Raw genomic sequence first — 10,336 nt, forward strand, 5'->3', positions numbered from 1 at the left:
CACTCCATTGCCAAGACAACCACAACACAGCCAAAACCAAACCCAATACAGCCACAACTACACCCACAACACAGCCTACGGCAACCATAACCATAACCCACTTCTATAACCAAACCCACAACCAAAATCAAACCCATAGACAAAATCAAACACGAAACCACCACTAACACAGCCACCAAACCACCATTTCAACCACAACTCACAGTCACAAACAAACCCACAAACAAAATAAAAAAATTAAACCACCACCATAGCCACTGCAGGAAGGAAAAAAAAAAAAAAAAAAAAGCACCGTGCTTCATCAAAATAGATCGGCAGCTACTGGAGATCGAGATCAGAAAGAGTGGACACAGAGAGAAAAACAAAAGAGAACAAAAGAAGAAGAAGAGAGAAACAGCAAGTCCCTGGAGAAGATGAACTCATTCATGTTTTCTTTTCTTCTTTTTTTCTTTTTTTTCCTTTTTTTTTCTTATTTTCTTTTAATTCCGAATTATTATTAAAAAAAAAAAATCCACATGCAAAACGGCGTCGTTTTAGTGGGTTTAACGGCAGTAGTAACAGATTTGTAATGGAGCCTTGAATTGACAAAAATTGAAAGTTAGATGACTGAATTGACAAAACTGAAAGTTAAAGGACTGAAATGAAAAAATGTGAAAGTTAGAGGGTCATTTTTGCATTTTTGCCAATAATCTATGTGATAAAGATGCAACCAAATGACCAAATTGATATTATACATGAATAACTATTCCATTACAGAAGTTACTAGTCGCTAACCCGTGCGATGCACGGGAAAACTATTAGAAAATAATAAAGCATGCATATATTAAAAGACAATTTAAGTTCATGTGTGCTTGCAAGGGATACATACCTAAATAGTTCTTGCGGTAGAAATAAAAACCTTATCTTTGAGATAAAGAACTGATGTAAACAAACTAACCTCACATAAAACAAATTATAAAAAAAAAAAAAAAAAAAAAAAAAAAAAAACCTAAACCTAAACATAAGGACTAAATATATAAATAAACTAACCTTACAAAAGCTGAACTTTATAAGCTAAAATCTATACCGTGAGTTGTAGATCTTGAATGCTTTAGGGCTTCCTACGTCTGGAGAGAGAGAGAGTTTGCAGAAACCGTGGCTTTATATTTCTTAACTTGAGAGAGGAGTAAGGTTGCTAGGGTTTTGTAGATCTTGAATGCTTTAGGGCTTCCTACGTCTGGAGAAAGAGAGAGTTTACAGAAACCGTGGTTTTATATTTCTTAACTTGAGAGAGGGGTAAGGTTGCTAGGGTTTTGAGGAGTTATAATTTTTATTTATTTTTTATTTTTTAAATATTGTGTTGACGTGGAAAATTGTGGTGCCAGCAAAGGTTTCGGTTTTATATATATATATATATATATATAGATTACAGCGTACCAAATGTACCATAAGTGTGCGAGGAAGTAGCTGCTAATGATTGACCATTAGGTCATCTAGAAAATTCTAGTGCACCGCCTCTGATGATTGACCATTAGGTCATCTAGAAAAAAATAATAATAAAAAATAAATAAATAAATAAATTTGAGTAAAAGGTCATCTAGAATTTAATAAACCAAGCCAACCTGGAAATGCATAAAAGCTTAACATCGTTGTTCTTTATAAATGGGTTTAAGCTCACCAAAGCCCACTTCAACAAGCCCAGTTCTTACATACTCGTGGAAAAGAGCATGTTCAAATTGTTCTCAATTTGTCCAAGACAAATCATGCCATCATACATGCGATTCTTTTGTTGCCAACGTCCACGTTGGCTGTAGATAAATAACTGAAGGCAAATCTTCCACAAAAAAGAATAAATAAATAAATAAATCAAGAAAGCACTTGCAAAGTCTAAGTCTCAAACATCAAAATTTATGTTTCGAGATTCGCTTACTCACCACACTCAAAGATTGCGTACGTGAACAAGTCTCAAGGGGGTATTTGTAAAAGTGGAAATTTTGCAACCAATTACAAAGCGCCGCATGCTATTTAGTAGGTCCCACTAACATTATTTAGAGACCAACAGAAATATTCCAAGTGTTTCGAAATAAAAATTGCAAAGACTACTTAAAGGCCAATCACACGTCAACACGTGTTGATATTTTAATTTTAAATGACAGAAGCAGTCAAATTAAATACTGTCATATGTAATTTTAAATTAGAACATTTTGGCTAATCAAATAATCTCATGTGTCCCTTGAAAAATAAGACATAAAGTTCCTCCATATAAATTATTACATGTGTCACTGCTAATAGCCAATCATATGTAATCACACCTCTCTAAGACTCCTATAAATAGAGACACTTCTCAGTCTTATAGGGGGGTTTAGAAAGATTTAGAAGTCTTAGAACTCTACTAGAATCAAGCTCTAAAACCTCCAAGAACATTAAAAACTTCAACCTTCAAACACAAAGAACATTTGAAGCAAAAGCATTCAGTCATCCCTCTAGATCTCAAAACTCATTAGAATCAAGCTCAAAAGCCTCCATAAACACTAAGAGACTACAAATTAGTGAAGCAAAAGCATTCAAGCCATCCCTCTAGATCTCAAAACTCATTGGAATCAAGCTCAAAAACCTCCATAAACACTAAGAAACTACAAACTAGTGAAGCTCTATGGATCCAAGCCTCCAAAGCCCAAAGAACTTTCACTACAAATCTCCAAAGACGAAGAACATTCATCCAAATAATTCTTTCCAAGTCTCAAAATTCTACTAGAATCAAGCTTTAAAGCTTCCAAAAACTTCAAAGACTTTGATCCATCGAAGTTTCATTGGATTCAAGTTCTAAAGTCCCGAAGAACTTCCACCACAAATCTTCGAAGATCAATAAAATTTGAAGAACCCATGAAGAATGCGAAGAACAAGAAATCCCTAACAAGCGCACAGCTAGAGATTCATCATAATTTCATTCCAAAGATCTTTCAATCCACTTTCCAATCCAAGTGTAGGACATCTTGTGTTCGAGTCAAGACTACATCAACACAACACTTGAATTGAAGACTTTTCTAAGGAGATCGAATCAGAGGATTATTCAATTGTATTAGAATCTAAACATAGAGAATTGTACCTACAAATTCATAAATACAAATTTACACTTTTGAAACATTGCCAATTGTTTGATTTCCAAACTTGAGATTTTGTGTTTACAGTTACATGTCTTTAAAACATTAGTTAATGGAGAAGCAAGGTTTCCTAAGTAACTCCAACTTTGATGGGCAAGTGGAGGTTATAGATACAAGGAATTTGTCCTCTCTCTGCCTATAAAAAAGACATTTAACTACCCTATCACATACACTGAATAGTTAAAGAGAAAAAAGAGTTAAAAGAGAGAAACCAATTCTATAAGAATTAAATGCCTTTTATACTAAGACTTGATCTTAAGAAAATTTCAACAATGGATCAAGGTAAGCTTAATAATTAATTTTTGTAGTTGTGATATCATGATAATTTAAGATCCTAGAAATTATGTTATGGTTGTTTATAATATAACACCATAAAGAAAACATTTACACAACAATGCCCCCAACTGAGAGCTTAAGGGATCAAGGATAGGGGAGATGTTAATGTTATCGAGCTAGTTGCAAAAGCAATCCAAGGTTGCTATAAAATCAACACAAAGAGCGCCTGGTTTAATGCATCACAGACATCCAGTATTGAACTATAGGGAGCTAGATTGCCGCAATGTAGTGACTGCACTGAGAGATGGAGGGATAAGTCACTGGTGGGGCACATTTTACAGGGTGCTCTTCGACAAACAAAACATTACTCATCTGTATTGCAATTCAAATAAGGCAGCTCACTTGCTCACAAAGCACATTGGCCAAATAGAAATTACGATAGTGTGGCTAGAGGAGATAAATCATAAAGGGCATAATTTCATTGAATGGATGGACTATTGGACAATACTGTTGTGGTCTGCCTAGAGCACAGAATAATACATTTCTCATTAGCATTGCACAAATTGACGACTGGTCATAAATAATTTTAAAATTTTCCACTAGAAAGTTCATAATTTTCATAGGTACAATACTTTTTTGTGTTATTTATGGAAATGAAAGTACTATGACATTGAACTTTCACGTTAATTGGACTTCACGTTATGGGTGCCATCTGACCATACAAGCAATGCAAATAACCTGCTAATAACTACCTGCTAATAACTTTTAATCCTTTCCCAGACATCTGTATCTTTCTAATTTTAATGGAATCAAGTCAATCGAAGTTCGGTAAGGCCTTAAAACAAATGTCCATTGTTTAAAACTAGAAAAGCAAGCAAACCAGTGATGTACGCTATGTGGGGCCCAGGAAGACATGTGCACACACGCCCGTGAATTCCAAGCGCACACTATGTGTGCACCTAGAACTGAACCATCTCAAAAAATTTATAAATATCCCCTCCTCTCTAGATTTCAATAGGAACAAATTTTGGGGTCTTTGAAGCTTTTTCTTGGCAGTTTTCCCTCTCTTTTCTCTGCAACTCTATCCCAAAACACTCACCAAAAATCTTTGATTCTCTCTTCCTCCATACATCAGAATGTTGTGTTTTTGCTTCCATTTTCTCCTCCTTGGTCCTTCTTCCTAGGTTTTGAGGTTTGGAGGGTGTAGATGTAGCTTTTTAGCTACTAGCTATCTACACCCCTTTTTAATGCTTTGATTTAATTTCCTAGCATGCTTTATTGCTTTGTTTAAATTATGTAGCATGCTTCACTACAAGAAAATGTATTTTTAGTGACGAAAAAATTCGTTACTAAAAGTCCTGTTTTTCGTCACTAAGAACCTTTAGTGACGAAATTGGACTTTTACGGACGAAATTCGTTTCGTCGCTGTAGCCCCGTCGCTAAAAGTCCTGGCAACGAAAAATTTCGTCACTAAAAGTCCAATTTGTTTTTTTTTTTAAAAACTTTTAGCAACAAAAACGTTTCGTCGCGAAATGTTTTCCTCGCTAAAAACAGTATTTAGTGACGAAAATATTTCGTCACTAAAACCATTTCAGTTTATTAAATCATATTTAGTGACGAAATATTTCGTCACTAAAACTATTTTCGGGTATATTTAGTGACAAAAAAAATTCATCACTAAAACTATTTTTAAGAAAATTCAGACACATATAGTGACGAAAATTTTCGTCACTAAAACCATTTCTTACAAAATTCCGCTGCATTTAGTGACGAAATATTTCGTCACTAAAACTTATTTTCTATTTTTATTATTTTCATGGCGTTGATATTAACCTGTAACCTGTCATTACATTATTAAAACCTCACATTTGATTAACATATTTATTTCAACAACACATTTATAAAAAATCGATCCATACATTCCACAAGTTAAAATTAAAGTAAGTATCCAATTCAAACTTCTTCCATACAATAAGTGTTTGCAACACATACAATAATTGTTTACAACACATACAATAACTTAAGATGTTTTATAACAATACAAAAAATGTGGCATAATATAATTAGAACTAACGGAAGATGTCCTCATATGTCTTCAAATAATGCCTAACGGAAATCCCCTAAAGCCACCAATAAGAAATCTGCACAAATATAAATCTTTAGTCAAATATAATTCTACATAGTGCCAACAGAAATTTCACTTCTATATCTTCAGTATCATAAACTAAAGATTGAATAACCTATCACGTGACAAATATTAGTTTCAAATGATACATAAAAAATGAAGTGTTTTAATTTAAAGATAAAGTACTAACCAATAAGTGATTTAGCTTGAAGATGAACCACCTCCATAGGTAAAAGCATCATCATAACCCTTGCTCCTCAAAAAATTAAGAATATTCTTTTGGACCTCATCTTGCTTAGCTCCAACACAACATACCACCACAAAACCAATCACAAACATCACAAGTCTAGAGTACTTACAAGTATTGAAATCAAATAAAGTTATATTCATCACATCTAATCAACAATACTCATTCACATTTGCAAGAATTGAAAAACACTCCCAATATATATTTAAACCACCTTATAACACCATGCAAGCCACCCGCTTGCTTCAACACAACATACCACCACAAATCCAATTTCCAACATCACAAGTATAGAGTTTTATAAGGTTTTCAACTAAAATTTACTTACTTTGCTCAAGCTAAGCTTACAACTTTCAGAAAAAATCCAAAGTTATTGCAAACAATGTTTATTTAGCCTGCAAAAGAAAGTTAAACTTATAAGTACTTCAGTCTTTATAATGAATAGCTCTTATGAAAGGCTAAATATGTTACTGTGACAACATCCAATCCAAGCACAAAAAAAAGAAAAAAAAGCCAATTTGGCAATCTTACCAAAACCATCACAAGGAAATCTGGTTGTCATCTCTAGCATCAAACAATACAAATTCCTTCAACATCGGACACTTAAAAAAGAAATTAAAAAGAAAACAATTGAGACTAGCTATAGTTAAGATTTAATTGTTATATGTAAGTTAAAGGGCTAGAATTCTAGGGTTATTAAAGGCTATACTAAATAGCCTCTTTTGAGTCATTGTAGATGGCCTTTTCTTACTACTTATCAAAAAATAGATGGCCTTTACTTACCTACTTTATGAAATTGTACAACCTAACAGCTCTATATATATATATATATATGCCTTTAAGTTTTTCGTCATTAACCAAACAAGTTTAGTGAACAAATCCCTTAGTAGTATAAACCATACATGTTTCTTTCAAATAAAGAACACAACAGTACAAACAGAAACATAACATTTCAGCTCCTAAACTTGTTAATCCACATCCGCTGACATCAAACATGTGATTGAACCCAGCTAAGCATGGTAAAATTGTGTTCCTCACCTTGATACATCTCTTAGAGGCCAGAGATAGGATGATATATGTTGTGAAATTTTAAAATACTCGCAAGTGTACGAACCGTACCGAAGTATAGTTGGACAAGAACGAGGTCGAACCCACAGAGACTTGTATGAATGTAGGAAAATTAATTAAACCTTAACCAAATTAATCCTAATCTAGTTTAAATAAAAATTGGTTGGTTACAATAATATAAACTAAGCAATTAATAAAATTAAGCAAATAGTTAAACTAAGAAAAATATATAAAGTAATAAAAATATGTAAACAATCAAGAGAAAGGAATTAAGGTTTTGGAATCCGCCTTGTAAGTCATATTAGCATATATTTATGATCATTAATTTTTCCCAACTCACTACATGATAATCTAGAAATCAATCTTGTTATCATGGAAAATATCATCATTTAAACCCTTATTTTAAAAATCAAAAGCATGTTTTTCTTCGCTTCTTAAGTATAAAATCAAATCATAAATTGTATCCGTAGTCAAACAAATCACAAGATATATCCGATTTTATAATCAAGAATTAATAAACCAAGCATTCAATTAATTAAGACAAATCCTAAATCATGAGAAAAACATGATTGAACTCATATCTAGAATCTCATCTTAGTCAATTGATATGAAGCAAGAACAATTTAAATCATTAAAGAACAATTATTGTGAGAAAAATCAAATCACATAAATATTACTAATAATCCTTAACAAGGTTTCATCCTCAACCCTAATTATAAATTTAGCTACTCATAGTAATTAAAAGAAAACATAAAAATAAAATACTAATCATTAAACTAAACAAATAGAATAGAGAAAGAAATAGTCACAGTGCTAGAGAAAAGTCATAGACAAAAAGAACACGTTCTGCTCCTACGCACCAGTCTTAGCCGCAGCCTCTATATTCAGTCCCCTTATTTTTTCTGTTTTGCTCTCTATTTATATCACACAAAGACACGCACTTCAAAAGAGAAGCCGCCTGACTCTATGAAAATTCCTAATACAAGTGAAACTAGGATTGTAAGCCACACGCTACACTTCAAGTTGTGCCTAGCCGAAACCAAAGACTAGCCCAAAAGAGAAGCCCAAGTTAACAAAGAGCAATTAAAACCCCAAGCCTACTGTATATCTCTTTGACCCATGAAAGCACTTCTATTGTTATTTTTTTAATTTCTTTTTCTTGTGCTCCACATGTCTCCAGGTCCTTATTCTTTTCATGTCGGCTTTGAATCATTAGGCCTGGACCTCCTTTCTTTAATTTTCTTTCTACTTGCTTAGCTCGTGTTGCTTTTCTTTTCTTTACTTCATGCCCTCCACGTCCTTCAAGATGGGTTAGCGATTGACTTAGCTCCACGTTGCATGTAAAACCCTTATCACCTATTAAACAAAGATAATATATAATCAATCACAAGATAGCATAAAAATATGGTAAAAAAATGCAAATATGAGAGTATTTTATCATATATATTTCATGCACATCAATATAGGAAGATCACGTATTGCACAACTGACTCAATGTCATAAAAATTAGCTCCTTCCAATTGATATTAAGGTTAAATGTAATACACAAACAACAAAGACCATGCAGCTTGAACCAGGGAAGTAAGACATATGACCTTGGAGGGGCAACATGCTCGCTAGACAAGTACTACTAAAGGAAAGGAATAACAACATCCGTAATGCAACAACCATTCACACACAAATCTCAAATACTAATTTATAATAGTCACAGAAGCATGATGTAAACATGGAATAAAATATGAAGCTTTTAGCAATACTATCACGCCTAAACAAAAGGAAAAGTAATAACAAGGGTTTCAGTTCATCCATACCACCGTTTAGTCAGAAACCAAAAATGCTCTAGAGTAAATTACCTGAGCTGGATAGACCTCTCCTCCTGTAACATACTGGATAGACCCATTCTCAACAAAAATAAAAATACACATTCTCAACAAACATGAGCTGGGATTAATTACAACAAAAATACCCAACGGCAACGGCAACGCTTCAATGGCAACAGCAATGGAAACGGTGGGTGTTCGTCGGTATTTCTTTTGAAACGCTTCAACGGCAACGACGACACTTCAACGGCAACGGCAACGGCAACACTTCAATGGCAACGGCGACGGCAACGCTTCAACGGCAATGGCAACGGAAACGGTGGGTGTTCGTCGGTATTTCTTTTGCAACGCTTCAACGGCAACGGCAACGGCAACAGCAATGCTTCAATGGCAACGACAACGGCAACGGCGACGGCGACGGTTTAGGTTCATCGGCATTTTTTTTTGTTTGGGTTTCTCTTTTTTTTTTTGAGCGTGGGTTTCTCTCTTTTTTTTTTAGCGTGGGTTTCTTAGTTTTTTGTTTTGCTGAGTGGGTGTTAGCTTTGTTTGGGAGTATTTATAGTGGTATTTTAGCGACGAAATTTTTTCGTCGCTAAAGACCACTTTTTGTGACGAAAAAGAAATTCGTCACTAGAAGTAGGAAACAGCGACGAAAACATTTCGTCGCTAAAGACAACTTTATAGCGATGAAATGCTTTCGTCGCTGTTTCCTACTTCTAGTGACGAATTTCTTTTTCATCACTAAAGAAACCATTTTTTTGTTAAGATTTTTAGCGACGAAATTTAAATTTCGTCGTTGTAGCGTACTTTTAGTGACGAATTTTTGTTTCGTCACAAAAGGATCCAGAATTTGTTAAACTTTTAGCAACGAATTTTATTTTCGTCACTAAAGAAACCATTTTTTGCTAACATTTTTAGCGACAAAATTTAACTTTCGTCGCTGTAGTATACTTTTAGTGACGAATTTAGATTTCGTCACTAAAAATATATAAGTGCAAAACTATTATTATTTTTAGTGACGAATATGTTTCGTCACTAATTCTTCCTTATAGCGATGAAAGGATTTTCGTCACTAATACTATCCACAGCAATACCTACAGTGACGAAATATTTCGTCACTAAAAATTTCAACTTTTATTAACGAAATATTTCGTCGCTATAGATTAATTACACTCCCGCCGAACTTTCCCTCCGCTGGCGCCCATTTTTTAGATCTCAATAGTGATGAAATTTATTTTTCGTCGCTAAATGTTATAATTTTTTTAACTATTAGTGACGAAATTCATATTTCGTCACTAAAGCTGTATTTTTAGCGACGAAAAATATTTCCTCACTAATTTTCGTCACTAAAAATACATTTTGTTGTAGTGCTTTTATTGCCTTGATGATGTTACCCAGCCTTCTTAGCTAGAATATGTCTAAATTTCATTGTTTCTACTCTTTATGCCATATTTGTATGTTTTGATGCTATGCTTACATGTCTTTTGCCTTGATGTCATACTACATCTTGTGTTTTGTGTCATGGCTAGGGTGTAGATCTTGATTTTCTAGTCAAAATTTACATCCAAACACCCGCATTCAATAAAGAGTTTGGATCTAGAGTCTTTATTTCCTTTTTATGTATATTTAGTGTTTTTATGCATTTCCTTTTATGTAATAC

Source organism: Quercus robur, chromosome 4 (assembly GCF_932294415.1).
Source record: "Quercus robur chromosome 4, dhQueRobu3.1, whole genome shotgun sequence".
Lineage (NCBI taxonomy): Eukaryota > Viridiplantae > Streptophyta > Magnoliopsida > Fagales > Fagaceae > Quercus > Quercus robur.